Source organism: Tenrec ecaudatus, chromosome 3, assembly GCF_050624435.1.
Source record: "Tenrec ecaudatus isolate mTenEca1 chromosome 3, mTenEca1.hap1, whole genome shotgun sequence".
Taxonomy (NCBI): Eukaryota; Metazoa; Chordata; class Mammalia; order Afrosoricida; family Tenrecidae; genus Tenrec; species Tenrec ecaudatus.
The window spans coordinates 217,305,984-217,317,388 of NC_134532.1; positions in this window are offsets into that span (position 1 = coordinate 217,305,984).

The following is an 11,405-nucleotide window of genomic DNA, read 5'->3' on the forward strand; positions in this document are numbered from 1 at the left end:
CTGTCCATTTCCTGCCTTCCCTTCCCTGTGACAGGAGCCCGGGCTGGTCTGTGGGTAGAAGGTCAGGCTGCTACTCTGAGGTTGGTGGCTCGAACTCACTAGCTGCTCGGCAGGCAGGATGAAGCTGAGCCAGTGCCTCCAGACTGGTAACAGCCTTGGAAGCCTACAGGGCAGCTTTCCTCCATCCTAGGGGACCATGCCCAGTTAGGGTGACTGTGGGGTGAATTTCCCCATGTTGGCCCCTCAGGGCTCAGGGCTGGCGCTTGGTGAGGGACCCAGATGGGCACACCCCCTTCACGGGACTGTGATGGCACAGGGCACTGTAGTGGCATTGCCCTCCTGAGCCCTTCCCCAGGGCGGCGCCGTCAATAAAAGGGTGGCAGCAGTGTTTCTTGGCTTTTGCTGTGGGCAGCTTGGGCTCTGGGCCAGGCCACCGACAAGCCCATGCATAGCCTCCATCCCTGCTCTCCTGGTCACTTTGTATGGGGCCCTCGGACTATCCCCTATTGTTGTGCTTCGGTGTCAAGGAGTCGGTCTGACCCGCAGTGACAGAAGGAAACACTTCCCGGTCCTGCACCGTCCTCACCATTGTGCCTGTGACCGAGCCTGCTGTTGCAGTCTGTTTCAGGGCTGCTGTAGCAGGACTACCACACCCGGGTGGTGTCAACAAACAGATTTATTCCAGAAGCCCAGATTCCGCTCCAAGAGCAAGCTTCCTCTCTCTCTGGGCTCTGGGGGAAGCCTGCTCTCTGTCCAGCGCTTGTGGGCCCCACATTCCTGGGACATCTCCATGCTCCTTGCCACCAATTGCTCCCAGGTCTAGGAGGTTCTCAGCACAGGTGTCTGCCTCTTCTTTTGGAATGGCAGTTTGTCCCGCTCCTCTCTGCTCACTTGCTCCACCTCTGTAAGGCCCCAGAGAGATCAACTCTAGGCCCCCCTGACCCTGCTCATGGTTTCCAGCCTCATTGGCACTAAGCGTGATGTCCTTCCCCAGAGATTGGTCTCTCCTGACAACATGCCCAAAGTACGTGAGATGAAGTCTCGCCTCCAAGGAGCACTCTGGCTGGATTTCTTCCAAGGCAGATCTGTTTGTCCTTTTGCAAGTTCACGGTATTTTTCAATATTCTTCTCCAGCCTCATAGTTCAATGCATTGATTCTCCAGTGTGTTAGGCCAGGTTGACAAGAGAAACAAATCCAGAGACACTCATATATGTAAGAGGGAGCTTTATTTTAAAGAGTAGTTGTAAATTAAGAAGACAGCCCAGTGCACCCCATAAATCTGTTAGTAGCCCATATGTCCAATAATAGCCTATAAATTCTATAAATCTGCAGACTCACACAACGCATGCAATGACACCGAATGCAGGAAATCAGGCGCCCGTGGTTTGGAAAGTCTTACGAATCCAGTGGCGGTGGAAGCCTCTCAGTGCTGGCGTGGGTCTCCACGTGGCCCCTCCAGCTCCAGGCCTCTAACAGCTAAGCTCCACCTGGCTTGTCCATAGGAATGTCTTGCAGGAACAGTGTGTGTCCTGCCTCCAGGGAGGAAGACAAGTTCCCAAGATCCTCAGGACTAGGCCACGCCCTCACAGACATGATTGGCTATGACCTATGGACAGGCTAGACTCCACCCCTTTGCTCAAGTTGACGGATTATGTAACTGCCACACGGGAGTGTATTCCAAGATAACTACACCCAGATCTCAATGACATTGCCCCACAGGGTAGAGTGTGACCATTTACCATCACTGGCGCTGTTGGGAAAGCTACCTGCAAGGTCAGCAGTTCAAACCCACCAACGGCTCCTTGGGAGAAAGTTGAGGCTCTCTGTTCCCATGAAGACTTACAGCCTTGGCAATCCTGTTGCCATCAACTCGGTGGCAGTGGGTAACGCCCCTGCATCCATTTCTCCTGACAGTGAGATTGGAGGCCTAACTGACTAGGCTTGGTTCCGTTACAGCAAATGCCACAGTAAGGAGTGTTGGCCTGGTGCGTGTCATAAAGCCGAGTTTATTCCGCCCGGGAGTCTGAAGTGTGGGGGAACATCAGGCTTCGAGGAGCAGCAACATGGTGGACGGCGCACGCGGTTTAAAAACGTCCGTATACTTCCTTGGCTACAGAGTGTCACAAACGCAGCATCTGCAAAGCGCAGGAAAGTAAAGGGCAATACAGTGAGGCAGGCCTGCCTGTCCCCTTGCGTTTAGCATTGGTGGGGGCGAGGGGGGAGGGCAGGCTGGAGGTCCTGACATTTCCGTTATGGGCCCTGAAGGCCTGCTAAATACCAGTCACCTCTGTGTTAGGCTGGGATGTCTAGAGAAACAAATCCGGCAACACGAATCTGTGTACAAGAAAGCTTTATGTCAAAAACTATATATCAAGAAGGCAGCCCAGCCCAGTCCAACTCAGGTCCATAAGCCCCCTCTTCTGAATCACGCAGCCACGTGCCAGTGATGCAGAAAGGTGGGCCAGGAAGATCACAGGCCGGTGGGTGCAGGGTCATGTGGCTCCTGGGTCGGTTGGAACAGGCAGGCGGCCAGCAGTTCTCAGGGCTCAGAGGCAGGAAGGTGGAGGAGCAGAGAATGAGACGGAAACTCAAACAAAAGGCCACGCCCACCGGGGGGCATTATCAAGCTCCCAGTTGATTGACAGGCTTGACTCCACCCCTAGCCAGGATGTCTAGACAAAATCATCCACCTACCACATCCCCAAACCAAGGGGCCTTCTGGAGATCTGGCCATCGGTGAGGTATTGAGCTGGCCTGGCTGTTTCAGTGGGCCAGGTGGTTCTGCAGGGGATTTTCTGTGCACCCAGGATGTAGAGCAGGGGCGTCCACACTAGCCACTGGCAAAAGACTCACATTTGTTCCCTGATCTATGTCATTATCTGTGGATCACCAGAACGTCTGAGTTTTACCCTTGCCCGGGGTGAGTACCTGGGTGCCTGCGTTGAAGGACCCTTCCAAGGGACCCAGCCTCCCACCAAGCCTAGAGGACGATATCCCTGCTCAGAGCAGCCCATGCACAGAGAGCACCACAGGGCCGGCCCCACTACGAGACCCGGTGTCCCTCACTGACAGCCCTACGGGGGACAGCAGTGAAGACAGCTTCGGAATTATGCCCCATCTGACCCCACTACACCGAGGTGAAACACTAAGGACGTGCAACAGAACAGCAAGGGGAGCAGAGCAAGGAAGTCCCCAGAGAACACCAAAAATAGACTTTGGGGCCAGGGCATGGCACCTCATCAGACTCTGGAGAACACTCCTCAAGGTCAACAAACAGACCTTGAACTGTTTACAGGCTTTTTGTGTGTGTCATTTTTTTTGTTGTTCTTTTGTTGCTCTGTTTTGTTCTATCTTGCTTTTTGTGTGTGCATATTATTATCTCTGCAGGTCTGGGTAAGATAGGCTGGATAAACAATCTGGAGGAGAAAACAACAGGACCCACGGTTCCGAGGGGCCATGAGAGAGGGGGAGGCAGGGGAAAGGAAGGGGGGAGCCAACAAATTCAAGGACAAGGATATAACAAGTGATCCAAAATCAATGGCAGGGAGGGTGTAGGAGACCTGGTAGGGCCTGATCAAGGGCAATGTAACTGAGAGGAATTACTGAAACCCAAATGAAGGCTGAGCATGATAGTGGGACAAGAGGAAAGTAAAAGGAAATAGAGGAAAGAACTAGGAGACAAAGGACATTTATAGAGTTCTAAATACAGGCATGTACACATGTAAATATATATGACAATGGGGAAATAGCTCTATGTGCACATATTTATAGGGTTAGTAATAAAGTATAAGATGGACATTGGGCCTCCACTCAAGCACTCCCTCAGTGCAGGAACACTTTGTTCTATTAACCTGATGCTCACCTTCCCAAAATGATTGCTGAAGACAAAATGGGTACATAAGCAAATGTGAAGAAAGCTGATGGTGCCCGGCAATCAAAAGATATAGCATCTGGGGTCTTAAAGGCTTGAAGATAAATAAGTGACCACCTAATTGAGAAGCAACAAGCCCACATGGAAGAAGCACACCAGCCTGTGTGATCACGAGGTGTCAATAGGATCAGGTTTCAGGCATCAAAGAACAAAAAAAATCATATCATTGTGAATGAGGGGGGAGTGCAGAGTGGAGACCCAAAGCCCATCTGTAGGCAACTGTACATCCTCTTGCACAAGGGTAGTGGGGAGGAGACAGCCAGTCAGGGTGCAGTGTAGCAAGGATGAAACATACAACTTTCCTCTAGTTCTTTCATGCTTCCTCCCCCCGACTATCATGATCCCAATGCTCCCTTACAAATCTGGCTAGAGCAGAGGATGTCCACAGGGAATCCAGGACAGATAAACTCCTTAGGACCAATAATGAGTAGCAATACCAGGAGGATCTGCAACATGCAGATACGCTGCTCTGGTGAGAAAGAAGCTATCTCAACCTTTGAACCGATGCTGGCTTTGTACAAGCACACTGTCCCAAAATGCAGCGATGTAGTTACTGCTGCTGTATTAAGACTGTTACCCATGCTACACCATGCTTTAAGACAAAATGTCATTTATTTGTCCCTAGAAATAAATACTTCACAATATCTAATTACACATTGTTTTTGTGATGAATCATTATGCTTTCATTATGTTCGATTTGTAACAATGAAAATACATCCTGCCTAGGAGATATTTACATGACGAATCCTAACAGTAGCAAAATGACAGTGATGAAGTAGCAACAAAAATAATGTTATGGTTGGGGGTCACCACCACATGAGGAACTGTAGAAAGGGTCGCGGCATGAGGAAGGTTGAGAACCAGTTTCAGACCCTCCTCCCTCAGACACAGGTTACATACCCAGGAACCAATCCTGGCATTCCTGCAGGGCATTTGTTCCTCTGTTGGGGGCACCCCTCTGTCTCAGCTGGGCTGGGGGGAGCTCCTTCTCTTTGGCGAGGGAAGTCAAGGGGCAGGGTGGGGTGGGTCAGCGGTGCAGACATCAGACAGGCTCCCACATGAGGAGGATGTCCCAGCAGGAGGGGAAGCCACCATTCTTGGTCTCAGGCCTGCATGGCCACGGGGTCCCCCCCATCCCCCAGCCATGGTACGTGCTCCCTGTCTGCAGATTGCCCTACTTCTGCTAGGAAGAGCTTCGAAGGTCAGACACCAGCACTGAGAAACAGGCTGGACACTCATCAGTGACAACAGGAAATGAGGCCTGGGGCCTACGGGCCCAGGCTGCTCCCACCTCCCACCCCTCCCTCAGAGGCCTGGCTCTCGGTTTCACCGGCAAGCAGCGGAAACAAGGTGACAAATCAGCCTTTACAGGCACTCCCGTTGCCATTGCAACTGGTGCCACAGCCACCTGATCTCCCACCTCCCTGCCTGCCACCTGGACCTCACCCCTCGCTAAGCTGAACTGGCACGGCACCCATTCCCACGGCACCCCTTGGCACAGTGATGGTGAGTTGACCTTAAACCCCACCCCACCCCCAATCTGAAGGATGTCTTCTGAGGCCACGGCTGATGTGGAGGACCCTGTCACCGGGGTCCTGGCAGGGAGAAGACGGCACACCTCACCCACCAAGGAGCCTTGGTGTAGAATCGCCAACAAAGGTGTGGTCAGGGTGCAGAGAAACACAGGGTCGCCCCCTGGAGATGGGGGGAGGTACTATACCTCCCAGGTCAGGTGGTGGAAGAGGGTAGGGTGGGTGGGTGCTGGCGACAGAGGCAGAGGGCCCCCTAGAAAGGGCTCCCCGTGGGCCAGAGACCTCTGACCTTATTGGTAGGAGCTCCAAGAGTGAACCGCTAGTGGGCTCTCTTTCCTCCCTTGGACACCCTTCCAGTCAGTGCACCGAGCAAACCAATCTACGGACGTGGGCTAGGTGGTTGGCCCGCCTGAGCCCTGTGGTTGGGGAAGTGGGTGGGAGGGGCAGTGGGAGGGCAGGGAAAGAGGGAGGATCCTCCCCTGGGGCTAAGCAGGGCCCCACCCAGTGGGAGGGGGAGGGCTGTCTCAGCAGGACCTGCTCAGCCCGCTGTCCTGGCCAAAGGCTCAGCCATGTGGGGAAGGTGGCCCAGCGGAGGCATCTGATCTCCACTCCCTGCAAAGGGGAAGAAGACAATCATCATGAACCGCAGCAGCAGCCAAGGCTGATTCTTGAGGCACAGGTAGCCATGCCTCCCTTCTCCAACCTTTCAACCAATTCTAGCACAAGCTAGCCCCCCACCCACCATGGCGGGCGCTTTCTCAGCTGGCTTCAGCCGTGCCTTGTGACGGCCACACAGAACGAACGCACAGACTACACTCACAATTCTGGGGGTTACTAGGGAAGTCACTGGTCCTCATTCAGGTTCGGGAACACTCAGGAGCAGGTCTTCAATCGAGACAGCTCTCCTCAGCAGTCCCTGAAGGCCGGCCTCTCTCTGGTCCTTCAAACAGAGAGGAAGCCCACAGGTTTCTTTTCTTTCTTTCTTTCTTTTTTAAAAATCATTTTATTGGGGGCTTATATAATTCTTATCACAACCCATCCATACATCAATTGTGTCAAGCACATTTGTACATTCGTTGCCCTCATCATTCTCAAAACATTGTCCCCCTCCCTCCCCGCTCCACCCCCTCACCCAGTAGATTTCAAGAGCGAATAGACTGTCTTAAACTTGGGAAGAAATCAATCAATAACAAGGCGCGTTCCAGGGAATGGATACATCCTCTAGGAATAAAGAAAAGCAGGGAGAGAAGAAAAACCTGGTAAACGGCAACATAAAGGGAAGAGAGCCAAAGAGCAAGAGGAAAGGAAAGAGACGGGGAACGAGGAACCCCCCACAACACACACGCGCACACACACACTGAAAAATGACAGCTACACACTCCCATCTGCCGCTCACGACACCAAATACAAATGGATTAAATACATTCGCCAAGAGACAGGGAGTAGCTGAATGGATCAGAAAAAATGATCCATGCGCCTGCTGCGGGCAGGAAACGCACCTCAGACCCAAAGATCAAAATAGACTAAAAATCATGAGTGGGAAAACGTGTCCCACAAAAGGCAATTAAAAACAAAACAAAACAGGAGTGGCAACATTCATCGCTGGTAACGTAGACTTCAGGGCAAACCCAGGTCAGACAGAGAAGGAATCCACAGAATGATCCAGGGGACAATTGAACACGGAGCCGACCTAGTCCCCATATCAGAACACTGCATCCATTCAGCCATGGGGAGGGCACAGGACCGGTGTGCCACCAAGAATCCGGGGGCTGCCTGGCTGGCAGCTGGCAAGAACAAGGAGGAAAAGGGAGCGCTCACAAGCATGTGTGCCCCAAGAGATGAAGGGGAACAGGCACGGAGGGGCTCTGGTGTGGCTCTGAGTGGAATCAGCTCAACAGCAATGTGGTGGTTGTTGTTTTTTGTGTTTTAAATTTATTTTATCCCCGGTGTTCATTTATTCACCCTGCAATGCTGAGGGAGCGCCTGCCGCATCTGGAACCGCCACTGCGGTCCCCCTCCGCTGACTGCCTGGCCCGCTGGTGGCCTCCCAGCCCAGCCCCTGCTTCTCTGTCCAGCACGTCCATCTGTGGTTGTTTGACATACTACTCGATTAAGGTATAACTGCTGAGTGACAAACGGCCCACATTTATAGCACAGAGTCGGCTAACGGTGGCCATGTATATGCACTGCCATCGAGCTGACTCTGACTCACTATATTTCTGAGGCTGTCAGTCTTGATGGGAGCAGCCAGCCTCATCTTTCTCCCTTGGAGCACGTGGTGGGTTCAAACTGCCGACCTTGAGGTACAGACCATTATGCCACCAGGGCTCCTGGCTGTGTACCTCTAAGCTCACTGCACCCGAGTCAGTAGTGACCCTATAGGATGGGGTAGAACTGCCCATGTGGGTTTCTGGGACTGCAACTCTTCACGGGGGTAGAAAGCCTCGTCTTTTTCCTACAGAGCAACAGGTTGAACTGCTGACCTCGTGGTTAGTAACCCACTACACGTCACAATCATCTAGAAAGTGAGCCTGGCCGTCACCCCCAAAACTTTCTTCATGCCTTTGTCATCCCTCCAACCCCCATTTCCATCCCACCCCATCCCCGGGCACAATATAAAGGTTCTTGTCACTATAGTTCCATTTGTGTTTTCTGCCCATAAGGTATGCACTCTATCGGCTGATTTCGTTCCATTTGATTATTTTGCTATCCGTCAATGAAAATGGAAGACAACTGCTTGGCCATTCCAAAGCCCCACATTCGTACCCATTCCAAAGAAAGGTGACCCCTCAGAATGCGCTAATGATAGAACAATATCAGAGGTCTCCACCAGGACCCTTGACTGGGCGGATCCTAACACACGATGGCGTGCCTCGGGAAGGATGGGAACTCCAGAACACTTCATCGCACCCATGCGGAACCTGCACGCAGACCAACAGGCCGTTGTTTGGGAGAACAAGGGCACATGGCATGGTTTATTGTCAGGAAAGGGCTGTGGGAGGTCCGATGCTCTCCCCACACTTGTTCCACCTGTATGCCGAGCAAACCATCAGGGAATCATCAAGAATGTGGCACGAGGATGGGAGGAAGGTTTCTTAACAGCCCGTGATGTGCAGACAACACAACCTCGCTGGCTGCCAGTGAAGGAGGGCGTGGAGGTCTCGGCGATGAAGGTCAAGGATCACAGCTCTCCCTGTGGATTTCCACCCAGGGAAAAAGAAGCCCAAGTCCCCACCACTGGGCCAGTAGATGGAGAAAAGGTTGACATGGCCAAGAATTCCACCTTGCTTCAGGTCCTCATTTTCACCAAGTAAGGTTGTGTCGCCTGCAGATCACAGGCTGCCAATAAGCCTTCCTCTAGCTTCGCAACCCCTCCTTTCTGTTTCCCCAACAGAAAGGAAGGCCGCTGTCACCACAAAGGCGTGTGCACAAATGTTCATAGCGTGAGTCTCTCGCCACAGAATGAACAGCCAGACCGGAAACAGCCCGAGTCCACCTATACGTGACGGAACAAACCGGTTGTGTCACACCCGCACAATAAGAATGCATGAGCGATGGATCCATGCCGTCTCATCAATAGCTGTTGTTGTCATCAGGGCCACTGTGGGTAGGAACCCACTCAATAGCACCTAACACCACCACCACCACCACCACCCAGCAGAGCGTCCAGACCAAGACAGACCAGGAACAAGGAGCAGGTGGTGGTCCACTTCAAAGGAGTCGGCCACTGAAAATCTTCCGAGCGGCAGCGGCAGATAGTGTGAGAGAGAGCTGGAAGAGGAGCCCGTTAGGTTGGAAGGCACTCAAAATACGGCTAGTCCTCAACGTAGTCAAGCTTCAAGAGATGGCTGGAACAGAACTTTCTAGAAGTTCATCTACTAGTGGTGCATGGACTAAACAAAGTGGGAGGAAGAAACAGTCGAGAACTCCCATGAATTGGAAGGTGGAATGTACAAAGTCTGCGTCTAGGAAAATTGGAAGCCATCGACAATGAAAGGGCATGACTCAAGATTGATCTCCTAGGCACCAGAGGTGAAATGGACCAGAACCGGCCATGCTGAATGGACAGTCACGCTTTGCTGTGCCGGGGACTCACACTAAAACAGGCACCGTGCTGCACTCATCAACAAGAAGTACATCTGTGAGCTGTATCTCGAAGTACAATTCTTTTTTTAAAATCATTTTATTAGGGGCTCATACAACTCTTATCACAATCCATATATACATCAATTGTGTAAAGCACATTTGTTACCCTCATCATTCTCAAAACATTTGCTCTCCACTTAAGCCCTTGGCATCAGGTCCTCATTTTTCTCCTCCCTCCCTCCTCTCCCCTCCCTCCTGAACCCTTGATAATTTATAAATTGTTATTTTGTCATATCTTGCACTGTCCGACATCTCCCTTCACCCACTTTTCTGTTGTCCGTCCCCCAGGGAGGAGGTTATATGTAGATCCTTGTAATTGGTTCCCCCTTTCCAACCCACCCTCCCTCTATGTTCCCAGTATTGCCACTCACACCACTGGTCCTGAAGGGATCATCTTCCCTGGATTCCCTGTGTTTCCAGTTCCCATCTGTACCAGTGTACATCCTCTGGTCTAGCCAGACTTGCAAGGTAGGATTCAGATCATGACAGTGTCTGTGTGGGGGGTGGGGGGGAAGCATTTAGGAACTAGAGGAAAGTTGTATTTTTCTTTTTTTTTGAAAGTTGTATTTTTCATCGTTGCTACATCGCACCCTGCCTGACTCGTCTCCTCGCGACCCTTCTCCACCAACAAGAAGGACTATTCAATACTACTACTATTCAAATTTAAGGGCCAATGACTAAAGGCAAAGGTGAAGAAACGGTAGGATTCTGCCAAATTGCTCAGTCTGACATCGATTGAGCATGCAGTAAAGATGCATCGATAAACGTATTGATAATTACTGGCGATTGGAATATGAACGTTGGAAACAGAGAAGGGTCAGCAATCAGAACGCAGCGCTTGGTTACTGAAGTGATGCTGGGGAGCACGTGATAGAATTTTGAGAACATCACTTCATTGGAAGTACTTTAAAACACACACACACACTGAGGGGGAATAGATCTATGTGCATATATTTATAGGTTTAGTATTAAGCTAGCAGATGGACACCGGGCCTCCACTCAAGCTCTCCCTCAATGCAGGAACACGTTGTTTTATTAAACTGGCATTCCATGATGCTCACCTTCCTGACATGATCACTGAAGACAGATCGGTGCATAAGCAAATGTGGTGAAGAAAGCTGATGGTGTCAGGCTATCAAAAGATATAGCGTCTGGGGTCTTAAAGGCTTGAAGATAAACAAGCAGCCATCTAACTGAGAAACAACAAAGCCCATATGGAAGAAGCACACTAGCCTGTGTGATCACGAGGTGTCGATGGGATCAGGTATCAGGCATCAAAGAATAAAAAGTCATATCATTGTGAATGAGGGGGAGTGCAGTGTGGGGACCCAAAGCCCAGCCATAGGCAACTGGACATCCCCTTACAGAAGGGTTGCAGGGAGGAGATGAGCCAGTCAGAGTGCAGTGTAGCAATGATGAAACATACAACTTTCCTCTAGTTCTTAAATGCTTCCTGCCTCCCACTATCATGACCCCAATTCTACCTTACAAATCCAGCTGGACCAGACCATGTACACTGGTGCAGATGGGAACTGGAAACACAGGGAATCCAGGACCAGTGGTGAGAATGGCAATACCGGAAGGGTAGAGAGAAGGTGGGGTAGAAAGGAGGAACCAATTATAAGGATCTACATATAACCTCCTCCCTGGGGCACGGACAATGGGAGGGTGGGTGAGGGAGATGTCAGACAGTGTAATATATGACAAAATAGTAATAATTTATAAATTATCAAGGGTTCATGGGGTGGAGGAGGGGAAAATTAGGAGTTGATACCAGAGGCTCAAGTAGAAAGCA